This window comes from Haliotis cracherodii, unplaced genomic scaffold (genome assembly GCF_022045235.1).
Source record: "Haliotis cracherodii isolate W230 unplaced genomic scaffold, xgHalCrac1.p SCAF_1, whole genome shotgun sequence".
NCBI classification, from domain to species: Eukaryota; Metazoa; Mollusca; class Gastropoda; order Lepetellida; family Haliotidae; genus Haliotis; species Haliotis cracherodii.
The window spans coordinates 61,221,246-61,232,822 of NW_027266264.1; the positions used below are offsets into that span (position 1 = coordinate 61,221,246).

Genomic DNA, 11,577 nt, shown 5'->3' on the forward strand with positions numbered 1-11,577 from the left:
TGTGTAGTCTAATAGACGATCGCTGACTTCCCGCCGCTGTGAATTTGTCGTCTGGACAGGTGCGCGTGATCAGACCTAGTGGGGATGACGTCACGTCAAACATCTGATCTAATGTTGTGGTCGTATAATGGATACACGTGGTTTCAGTTTCCAAATGATAATATACTCTTTGACTGAACTAGAAAGTAGATCCAGTACATCACGAATGCAGAGTTTTCTAAGGCGACCGACGAGTAAAAGAGACCGTTGATCACTTGACTAACACTGTTTGAATATTTGGCGCAGTTTTCTAATTTTGGTATATTGACATGTGCTTTTCATATCTGTTTGAAGGCTTGATATTCCAAGACAATAGTGCACATATAGTTGTGTAAGGGAATGGGATGTTTTGCAGTGAGAAAGCTGTCAAAATGGATCCAATATTAAACAACCTTTTTAATATTTTAGCCTTACATATTATAATCTCGAATGGTTCAACTTAAAACATAAACAGTAAAAGTTTTTAGATTTGCACACAATATATAGATAATCTATTTCTGAATGACAAATTTTTTTTAGTGTAAACGTGATTTCGTTTTGATGTTTTAAATAGTTTTCGGGGCGGTCGGGTAGCCTAGTGGTTTAAGCGTTCGCTCGTCACGCCGAAGACCCGGGTTCGATTCCCGACATGGGTACAATGTGTGAAGCCCATTTCTGGCGTCCCCCGCCGTGATATTGCTGGAATATTGCTAAAAGCGGCGTAAAACCATACTCACTCACTCACTCTAAATAGTTTTCAAAATGTTTTTTTCACTCTGCATTATCTAAATTATCAAATACTTCTGTCTGAGTTACGAGTGTTGTTGTTGTTTTTGTTGTTGTTGCATTAAGTGTTTAAAAGGTCGCTTTCTGCCTAACCAATTTTGACTGAACTGTCCCTCTTTGGGACTCATGTGTGCGAGTTGGGTACACATATCTATTGTGAGTTTGGTATTCACATAATTTCTGTTTTTGTATTGATATGATTTCTATTTTCGTATAATGTTATAATTTCATTTTTATCCTTGGCTGCTCTGTTTAAATATGTTCGAGTAGCTGTCCATCTCTCAGAAGTAGTGTTAGTTTGGCCTTCGCTATTGCATCTCTTGGTTTTAGGAGATCTACGATAGATAGCGGATCTAACTGCAATTCTTGTTTTAACCGAGCCCGGGCTGGGGCGTGGTCTTGCCATTCTCGTAACAGGTGTTATTTGATCAAGGTTACACCATTCAAGGCCAGAAAATAGTGTTAGTTTGGCCTTCGCTATTGCATCTCTTGGTTTTAGGAGATCTACGATAGATAGCGGATCTAACTGCAATTCTTGTTTTAACCGAGCCCGGGCTGGGGCGTGGTCTTGCCATTCTCGTAACAGGTGTTATTTGATCAAGGTTACACCATTCAAGGCCAGAAAATAGTGTTAGTTTGGCCTTCGCTATTGCATCTCTTGGTTTTAGGAGATCTACGATAGATAGCGGATCTAACTGCAATTCTTGTTTTAACCGAGCCCGGGCTGGAGCGTGGTCTTGCCATTCTCGTAACAGGTGTTATTTGATCAAGGTTACACCATTCAAGGCCAGAAAATAGTGTTAGTTTGGCCTTCGCTATTGCATCTCTTGGTTTTAGGAGATCTACGATAGATAGCGGATCTAACTGCAATTCTTGTTTTAACCGAGCCCGGGCTGGAGCGTGGTCTTGCCATTCTCGTAACAGGTGTTATTTGATCAAGGTTACACCATTCAAGGCCTGAGTAAAGCTTTCAAAACGTTTTATGGTAGAAACGCGGACATTTCCAAATTTGACGCATCAGTGACAAAAGTGATGCTCGAAGCAATTCCCTGTTTTGACTTGTACCATTTGTTCCTGGGTTTTTTTCAGGAGAACATATGACGTCACCTTGGATGTGTTTGTGACAGGTGCCACCGGTGGGGCAGGATAAGCTCCCCAGGTACATCACTATTTGATGGTGATTCCTGAACACATCCTCATGTTATACCAGGATTCGTACAATTTCTTGTGAATATGAAAAGGGTTTGTTGTTTTTTTGTTCAAAATCAAGCTGACGCGCCAAGATATACAAGTGAAATAATTATATAACTTTAAGGTGCGACTAGAGTGGGATTGGGTGGAGAAGTCCAAGCAGCTGATTTTGTGCTGACTAAGCATCCATTCATACGAAACGCATCTTCCCTAGGCAAGAGGGTTAACTGACTTTAAAGTCCAGTTTCCATCCTTTCGGAACTAGGTTGGAAATTCTGAGTTATATTTTGGCTTGCCTGACGAGTCCTTTGCACAGTTCGATCAAAAATCGCGTAACGCACTCGACAACCGATTCGTAAACAACATGGTGACTGCAGTTCAGATTTCGGTAGATTGCAGGAATTGCATGGATGATAGATGGAATCTGGTCAATAGGACGGCCATAGAATGGACATAACACGTTATAGCCACTGGTGGCGCTACGATGGAGTCATGAAACTCCAGCCTAGTTCGGCAAGGGTGGAAACTGGACTTTTTGTCAGTCGATTCCCTTGCTTCGGGAAGATGTACCAAAGAAAGTACACATATTATGTTCAGTATATTTTCATTTACATCGTAATATGTTTGGATGAAAATCAAAACAGAAAAAGTGCCTTATGTCAACTGGACAGATGGCAAAACGATGGTGGGAGGTGCAGCAAACACCTCTATAACTCGTGATATAAACATGAATATCTCGACTTCGCCAAGCCACGCGTTGACTCAGCAAATTAGCATAATACACGGACGTGTTTCATGTTGTGCTGTTGGTTCACTACGCAAAAAATCTGTCATTGAATATACTATCACACTGTACCCATATGCAGACGAGGCTATGATTAAACAATCTATTTCGGAGATACGTATCTCGAAATGCACCTTTCGATTCACTTCCGGGATCCTGACAGCAAAATGCGAATTCCCGTGTATTACAAGCATACTTTATTTGCACCTCATGATTAAATGTGCAATATCTTCTGGATTGGACACAGAGGATACCTATTTCTTGTTTGAAATGTCCTTCAGTGAAATGCGGGGACACTGAGTCACAATGTGCTCTCTGTTCCCCATCAGCTATGCTCTCCAAGCCTCGTTTTCGATCCAAGATGGCGAATGTTTGAAGAAGGTCATATTACCAGTCCACAACAATACCACAACGTTGTGAAAACGTACTGTGTTGGCTGGAGAGAGATGTGGTGAGCTGAGGTTAATTGGGGTTTTACGTCTCGGCAGATATTTCCGGGCTTCGAATCTCATTTTGAAACGCTTCAGAAACAAATAGACGGTGGCACATAATCACATTCGCGAAAACTTGGTGTCAACACTGATTTTAAGGGATCCATTCATTTCATTTTCACCGCTATTTTTGCCTTTTACGCCCAATGGAAAATGTTTCGGGGGATAATCGAGATTGGTTATTCTCTGGCGTTGACGTTTCCTGTTTTATACTACTCAAGAAAAGTTAAGGACCATCCCATTCTTTCGTATTACTATAATTCATCTGCCATGCCATGATAGATTAACTACAGTGATATGAAAGACTTGGGTGGTCCTTAGCTTGTTTTAAGCAGTATACAAACGAAAAAGGTGTTCATCATGTTTTTTACAGGCATTAAGAAGATAGTAGTTAACAGAGACACAACGCACATGGATTAAAGTTCTGTATTCTTTATTCACACTCTTTCGGGGCTACTTCATCATCAAGTCAATGATAGAAATCGATCAATGTTCTACAGATACATACAGATGGGAAGGTCAAGCCAGTGTGGACTTATCACATAGGGCACAATATCACATCAAAACATCCAACTCAAATAAATGTCAGTTATGTAAACCACATGAAAAGTCAATAAAGTCTTAAAGACAGGTTACAGATTCATTATCTTCAAAATATATGCTTAAAAGCCAAGAGTGTTTTCACACTTCTAAATACATAAGGGTCGATGTCACACTGATAAACTGATAAAGTGTTTTTTCAAAACAAAAAGGGGTACGGGGGGCAGTCGTCAAAGGCGAAAGAATTCACTGTACAGAGTTGCGTCCCCTGGCCACGGCAGGAATCGATGATTGTGTTCGATTCCCGTTTCGCTGCGATCATGTTTCTTGGGTTCTCAGCACCACACCCGTGCTCCTGTCTTTGACATTTACCACTTCGGTGAACAAGTAGCAGCCACAGGATGAGTTACCTCCCTTAGACCATCAGGATATCAATGGTGTGAACAAAGTGGTAAACGTCTGAGACCTGCATCACTTAGGGCTTTCCTCCCATATTAAGTTGACACGCCGTGATATAACTGGAATACTGTTCAAAGCGGCGGTTAACCCAGCTCACTCACTTACTCACTCCATATAATACTATGGCTATCTGAACATGGAGTTAACAAACACACATTTGAACATGTGTAGTCAAATCAATTCGAGAGTGTGATAAAAGCAACTTTTTCTTGCACTGTGAATACACGCGATTGAGCCAATAATGTGTTATTGTTTCATAAAGAGTAATATAAAATATCTTTCTTCATGACTGGCATCTCATGACTTAAGGTTTTTAAAATTCCTCATTGAATTAATATAATACAGGTGTAGTACTTTGTAATAATATATATCGGGCCTGGCTACATATTGGGTCAAGTAGCAGCCGCAGGATGAGTTACCTCCCTTAGACCATCAGGATATCATTGGGGTGCACCAAACCGTGTTCGTTGGTTTCACCATTTATCTCCCTACAAATGTAAACCTTGGCTACATGATGCTACATTTTTTCTTCTGTCCATTCTTCTTAATTTCTACCCCAACAGACGCCAAACTCACATGCCGAATAACTTCCACGTGCCGGTCCTGGATGGAGTGGAGAGACATGCCGATTTTTCTACGTCTCCCATTTGTGCTGTCTTCTTCCCCGAGGGCCGACAATTCTGAGCTTCCACTGCAAATGTGCCTAGTTTCAATGACTCGAGTAACGCAAAATCTTGTGTCTACACCGACATGTACCTCGTGGGGATTGGGACATGACATTACCATGTTATTGTCAGCGTGAATCGTCATGGACCCGCGTGACTTCCTGCGTTGTACGATCGCCGCAGTTGTTGACATCCTCCTCACCTTATCGAGATCTGAGTCGTAAGGAGGTGACCGTTTGCTGGTCTTTCTTCTTTCAGATGATGAAAATGAAGATTTACCCTTCACGGCCTGGGTGTTCATAACCGTCAATGGGGACTTGTTACTGGATGATTTCCTGGTAGAAATCCAACTGTCGCCTTGTGACTTCATACTGTCTTCACGATTGGGACATGGAGGATGTGTCCCGTGCTCAAGAGAGAGTTTCGACCGTAAGAAACTATATCTTTTCTCAGAACGCCTGTCAGAACCCATGGTGCTCTTAAGTGAGTTCTTTGAAATTCTGGCCGGAGGGCGATGGTCCCCATTTACAGCGCACAGTGAAACATGAGTATTTCGCCGCTGGGAAGACATGGCATCTTTCAGTGCTTTGATCAGGGTATGTTCTATTACTGAGTCAAATATCATCCTGACGTTTTGGTTTGTTTTGGCACTGCTTTGCATGTGAAAGCAACAAACACGATTTTGGATAAATTTGTTAATCTTTTCTTTGTTCATTCCCCGTCCGCATTTTAGGTCGGACTTGTTGCCTACCAGAAATAAAGGGGTATCTGTCGAATCTGTAAATGACAACCAAACAACAATGTGAGGATCAAGTTACAATGTTTCCAATATTTATGGATCATTTGTTTGTTTGTTTGTTTGTTTGTTTGTTTGTTTGTTTGTTTCTTACCGCTGCACTCAGCAATATTCCAGCAATTTGACAGTGTTGACTCCTACAGCTGAAATAATGTCCGCAGAATGCGCGAAAAGCAACAATCCAACAGCATGACAAGTAATTGGTTGGTTTGTTGTTTAACGCTGCACTCAGCAATATTCCAGCTATATGACGGCGGTCTGTAAATAATCGAGTCTGGACCAGACAATCCAGTGATTGACATCATGAGCATCGATGATCGCAATTGGGATACGATGACATGCATCAACCAAGTCAGCTAGCCTGACCACCCGATGCCGTTAGTCGCCTCTTACGACAAGCATAGTCGCGTTTTATGGCAAGCATGGGTTGCTGAAGACCTATTCTACCCCGGAACTTCACGGGTCTCATGTCATACTGAAAACACAAGCTAATATTTACCTTTAACTTGTAAAACATGACGACATATCCTGATGGCCTTCTTCAAAGACTTTCGTTTGTCAACAGAGTAGAGGACCAGAAGGGCATCACTGTCTTTTATGTGCGTATCCGTCGTGTCCAGTGCCTCTTTTGTCACAGATGTGTCCACCACCTGTATCTGCTGGTAACTTCCGTCTGGAAATCAGGTGACATAAAAACATAAACCAGCGTCATACCCAATCATACAGCATCAGCCTTCACGTGTATTTTAAACTTAATGACAAACATGGGCCAGTTTGAGACCATTTCCAAATGATGGTCGATGCAATTCCCTATTTTGAACTGTACCAATATGTTTCCCGCGGTTATTTTTAGGTGAACACGTGGCTTGCCTTTGCTTGTGTTTGTGACGGGTGCCACCTCGGGGGCAGGATACGCTCACCTTTTCGCGAACACCTTATATCATTACTTTGTGATAGTGATTCATAAACACATGTTCATGATACAGTCGGAATCCTACAATTGACCGCCATGTGGGCTCTGTGGCTAATATTTTGAATAAGGGTATTCAGGCAACCTCATAACCGATATTTGTCTCGTTGTGAAACATTTTGTAAACATTACAATAATGGTTCCATTCAATCTGTTTTTATCCCTGAGTTGTAAGGAATTAATGGTATGTGAAAGTTATATTCGTCTTTAATGCAAATGACCGTTTTGTGCTTCCTCGTAATTTTGCGTGGATAAAACGACACCTTTACAAATTACAAACAACAAATTAAGTATTACCTGAAGTTTGCACGAAACGGGTGAAAGTCTCATGGATCGTCGGAGTACATTCAGGGGGGTATGTCCCGTCCAGAAAGCGAGAGACAAAGGATGTCTTTCCAACCTTGTGCGCCCCAAGCACGGTGATAGTAATGGACTCAGGTCTTGATTCTCGTATCAAATCCATGCTGTGTGTTAAGATCAAAATGTGTTTCACAGTTTTATACTATCGTCAAGCACCAGGAAGTCATGTCACTGGCTAAAACAATGGTGACGCACATCACAGTTGGTTTTCGTGTGTGTATATATATCCTACTCTACTAATAACACTCTGTCAACTTAAGTCATGGTTGTTGTAGCAACCTTGCAGTAAAGTAAATTTAGATATGATGCTTTCCGGTGACTTCAAAATGGTTTAAAGCTGATATTAAATAGTGTTTGCCAATGGTAACTGCATATCTAATTGAACTGACAATTTAACCTAAAGGTAAGAGTGAATGAGTGAGCGAGATGGGTTTAATGCTGCTTTGAACAGTAATTTGGTTATATAAGATCGTGTCAGCTTGGTGTTAAGGAAAGGTCATGAGGACGATAAGATGTCACCAAACCTAGAGTGAGTGAGTGAGTATGGTTTTACGCCGCTTTTAGCAATATTCCAGCAATATCACGGCGTGGGACACCAGAAATGGGCTTCACGAATTGTACCCATGTCGGGAATCGAACCCGGGTCTTCAGCGTGACGAGCGCACGCTTTAACCACTAGGCTACCCGACCGCCTCACCAAACCTAGAAACATAATCAGGGTGACTCAGGATTCGAACCAAGTGGCTTCTGGCAAAGTGTCTTCGGGTGCCTTTCGATAACTGGGTCGCCCTTATCTCCTCAGAACTTAAAAAGGGAAAGTATAATAGCTTCTTGACCAAACAAAAGTGTTAAATTTGAACTTCAAGATAAAGCATGACAATGATTGATTTCAGTCTATGCTGAAACAATGCTGATGCAGTGTTAAAGTTTATCCCGTTCTCGAACTCTCATTTCTTAGGGAGTATTGATGGATGCAGCGTTGGGCAATAAACAAACTGTTTTTCAAGGTAGACACAATTTTATGGATAATAACTTCTTTATTACTATAAAAAGCGACGTTTCGGTATAGACCCTTATACCGTTGACAATTTTACGTAGGTGAAACATTCCGCCCAATCAACACCAGAATGAAAGAGCACACCATTAAATCCGACAGTAAATCAGCCATCTCGGACCATATCAACAACTGTCCTGATCACAACATCAACTGGGACAACGTCCAAATCCTCTCCAACAACCTCCATGATTTCACTAAAAGAAAACTAACAGAAACAATCCACATTCGCCGCCACAAGCCATCAATCAACAGAGATCAAGGCTATTTCATCCCATCCGCTTACTATGAACTCATCAAGCAATAATCACTTATCCTGTTTATTTGGCTTCATGTCCCATTGGCTTCCATGTCTGTGTTCTCTGTCCATCGTGTTGTGACAGTATTATCTCCTTGTTGTCAACACATACCAATGTTATCCTACTCATATGTGCAATTGTTGTTACTGTTAATCCTCCACCTACAATATATATTCTGTACTAAGTCCCTCATTCAGTGCGACATAGCCAGGGACTGAAGCGGTCGTTAAACTCCAAATTACTGTACCTCATTCAGTCTATCAAACAATTTAAACTGGGTTTTTTTTATGTAAGTTGCGTGTGGTTCTGGTGAAGTAGGACATGCTTAACATTTGCACGAACGAGTCGTGTCATCACTGATCTTTAGTGATCTATTCGTATTATTTTCGTCGCTATTTTGCCTCTTACGCCAAAATGAATCTGTTGCGGCCGATATAATCGAGAATCGTTCTACGCGTTGACGTTTTCTATCATGTAATTATACAGATCGACAAGATAGACACAATTTTATGGATAACAACTTCCTTAATACTGTAAAAAGCGACGTTTCGGTATAGATCCTTATACCGTTGTCACGCAAGACTGAATGAGGGACATAGTGCAGAATATATATAGCAAGTGGAGGATTAACAGTAGAGGATTAACAGTAACAACAAGGGCATACAGGAGTGGGATAACATAGGTAGGTGTGACAACAAAGGGATGATGCTATCACAACACGATGGACAGAAAACACATAGCTAGAAGCCAATGGGGCATGAAGCCAATAAACAGGTGATTATTGTTTGATGAGTTAATAGTAGACGGATGGGATGAAATAGCCTTGATCTCTGTTGATTGATGGCTTGTGGCGGCGAATGTGGACTGCTTCTGTTAGTTTTCTTTTAGTTAAATCATGGAAGTTTTTGTCGAGGATCTGGACGTTGTCCCAGTTGATGATGTGATTGGGACAGTTGATGATATGGTCCGAGATGGCTGATTTGCTGTCGGACTTAATGGTGGAGGTTTTATACTCTTTCATTCTGGTGTTGATTGAGCGGGATGTTTCACCTACGTAAGATTGCCCACAGTTGCAGTCAATTTTGTAGACTACACCTTTAGCCTCTTGGGGTTTAGATGTGTTCCTGCCGTTGGCTCTTATCAGGGTGTTGAGGGAGTTGGTGAAGTGGGTGTCGATGTTGGCTTGCTGTTTGGGGAGGCGGCTGATGATGTGGGAGGCTTTTCCTATGAACAGGAGGGCGATGCGGAAGGGCGCTGATTCGGGATTAAGGGTCGCAGGTCTGGGTGTGGGATAGAGTACAGAGGCGATTACTTTGCCGACTAGTTTGGCTGGATAATTGTTGAGGTGGGTGGCCATCTTTATTGCTAGTCTTTGTGAGCGTTCAATTGATGTTTTAGCTCAGACACATTCTGGATCTCTCTTCCGTAGAGGATGATTGTTGTAGGCTGGGGTGAAGACTTCTTGAAGGAGATTATGTTGCTCTTTGAGGCAGAGAAGGTAAAGCGCCACTTGGCGCTATATTGTTCACATGTGTCCACCATTGTCTGAAGGTTGGAGTTTAGAGGACTTAGCAATGTGATGTCATCTGCATTTTTTAAATGAAAAAACAACAACAATCATTAACATTCAAATGATGTATTAATGTCATTATATTGTTATTGGTATTCCACAGTCTGAGCCAGTTACCTGATAATTCTAACAAATATGTTGATATGTTTTTGGTTTTTTTAACGCCGCACACAGCAATATTCCAGCTGTATGACGGCGGTCTGTTAGTAATCGAGTCTGGACCATGAGCATCGATCCACGCAATTGGGATACGATGACAAGCATCAACCAAGTCAGCGAGCCTGACCACCCGATCCCGCTTGTCTCCTCTTACGACAATCATGGGTGGCTGAAGATGGGGTTTATAGCAGGTCAAGGAAGAGGCTGGAGAATGGTGTGACAGGTGTGATAATCAGTTTCCTTACCAACACCTGTCATAAGTAACGAATTATATTTGTTATTTTTGTCTGAAAACGTATACTAGTATCCGCTGTCAAAAACAACCGGCAGATGCAGAGCAGGAAGCTGAGCATGTGTTTCTAAACTAAGAAAAGGAAATGTTCTGGACACACATTTCTTGGATATTTGTTAAAATATTCTGTGGCCCTCTCTGTCAGCGTTTATTCTCAAATATGATTTTCGTGTTGCTTATCTACCGACAAAACAATAACGATTATATCTCATATCATCTTCAGTGATCTTGTTATTTCCCATAATCTCCTGACTTGTCAAGTCTCGCCGATCATGAGTAATTCACTCACTCATAATCAGATTATCACTCAGTTTAACATGGATACTCCACTCAGTCACAGTATACTGACTCCGACCTGGCAAGTCCTTGTTTTAGCCCCTTGATGCCGAGCGCCAGGCAAGGTTACATGTATCACCTTTTGACGTCTTTATTGTGTATGACGGCGGGCCACTTCTAAAAACGTCTACATTTACAAAAAGAACATTGATGGTTCGTTAAACCTGAATTTGGTTAAAACGGACTTTTTATTTGGAGCTTTCCTTATATGCATTATATTTCGGTTTTAAAAGTTTAAAACATTTATGTGTTTTCTCTATATCACACAAATAAGAAAAAATAAATCACTAAAAAAGACACGTGAGTTCATGAAGCATTTTGTTCGAGAATACCTTTTCATCAACAGTGTGTTTTCATGGCAGGCATCCCTTTCAGCTGTTTCATCCCCCGTGGATGATTTCAGAAGGGTTTGGTAAGACAGGTATATAATGTACCACCAGGTATTGTGGGATGAACCGCGACTTTCAACAACTGCTGGAATATATCAGAATAAATCCTTTGCTACCGGTGCGTGCGAAGCCACTCCCGAAACAGGCGGCATATGTGGTCAAGTCAAGAGAGATCGGGTGATTTGGGAAGGAAATATCACTGGACAGCGTTATACTGACCATGTTCTCAGCCTGTTGTACTGCCCCTCTTGCAACAGAATCACTGGACCCTGTTTCAGCCCTATAACACATAGACCCATACAACATCTTGTCCTGACCAGCCTCATCACCAGGCTTATCACCCATACAACACTTGTGGGGGTCACATTGGTTGTCAAAGGAGAGCCAGAACAGGTCGACCTCATAACAGGCGGCAGTT

The 11,577-nt window shown here is 41.7% G+C and overlaps 1 pseudogene; it reads right to left on the minus strand.

Moving 5' to 3' along the window:
- Positions 1 to 4,813: 4,813 nt before the first annotated feature.
- Positions 4,814 to 5,649, minus strand: LOC139470555 (uncharacterized; annotated as a pseudogene).
- Between the last annotated feature and the right edge of the window lie 5,928 nt (positions 5,650 to 11,577).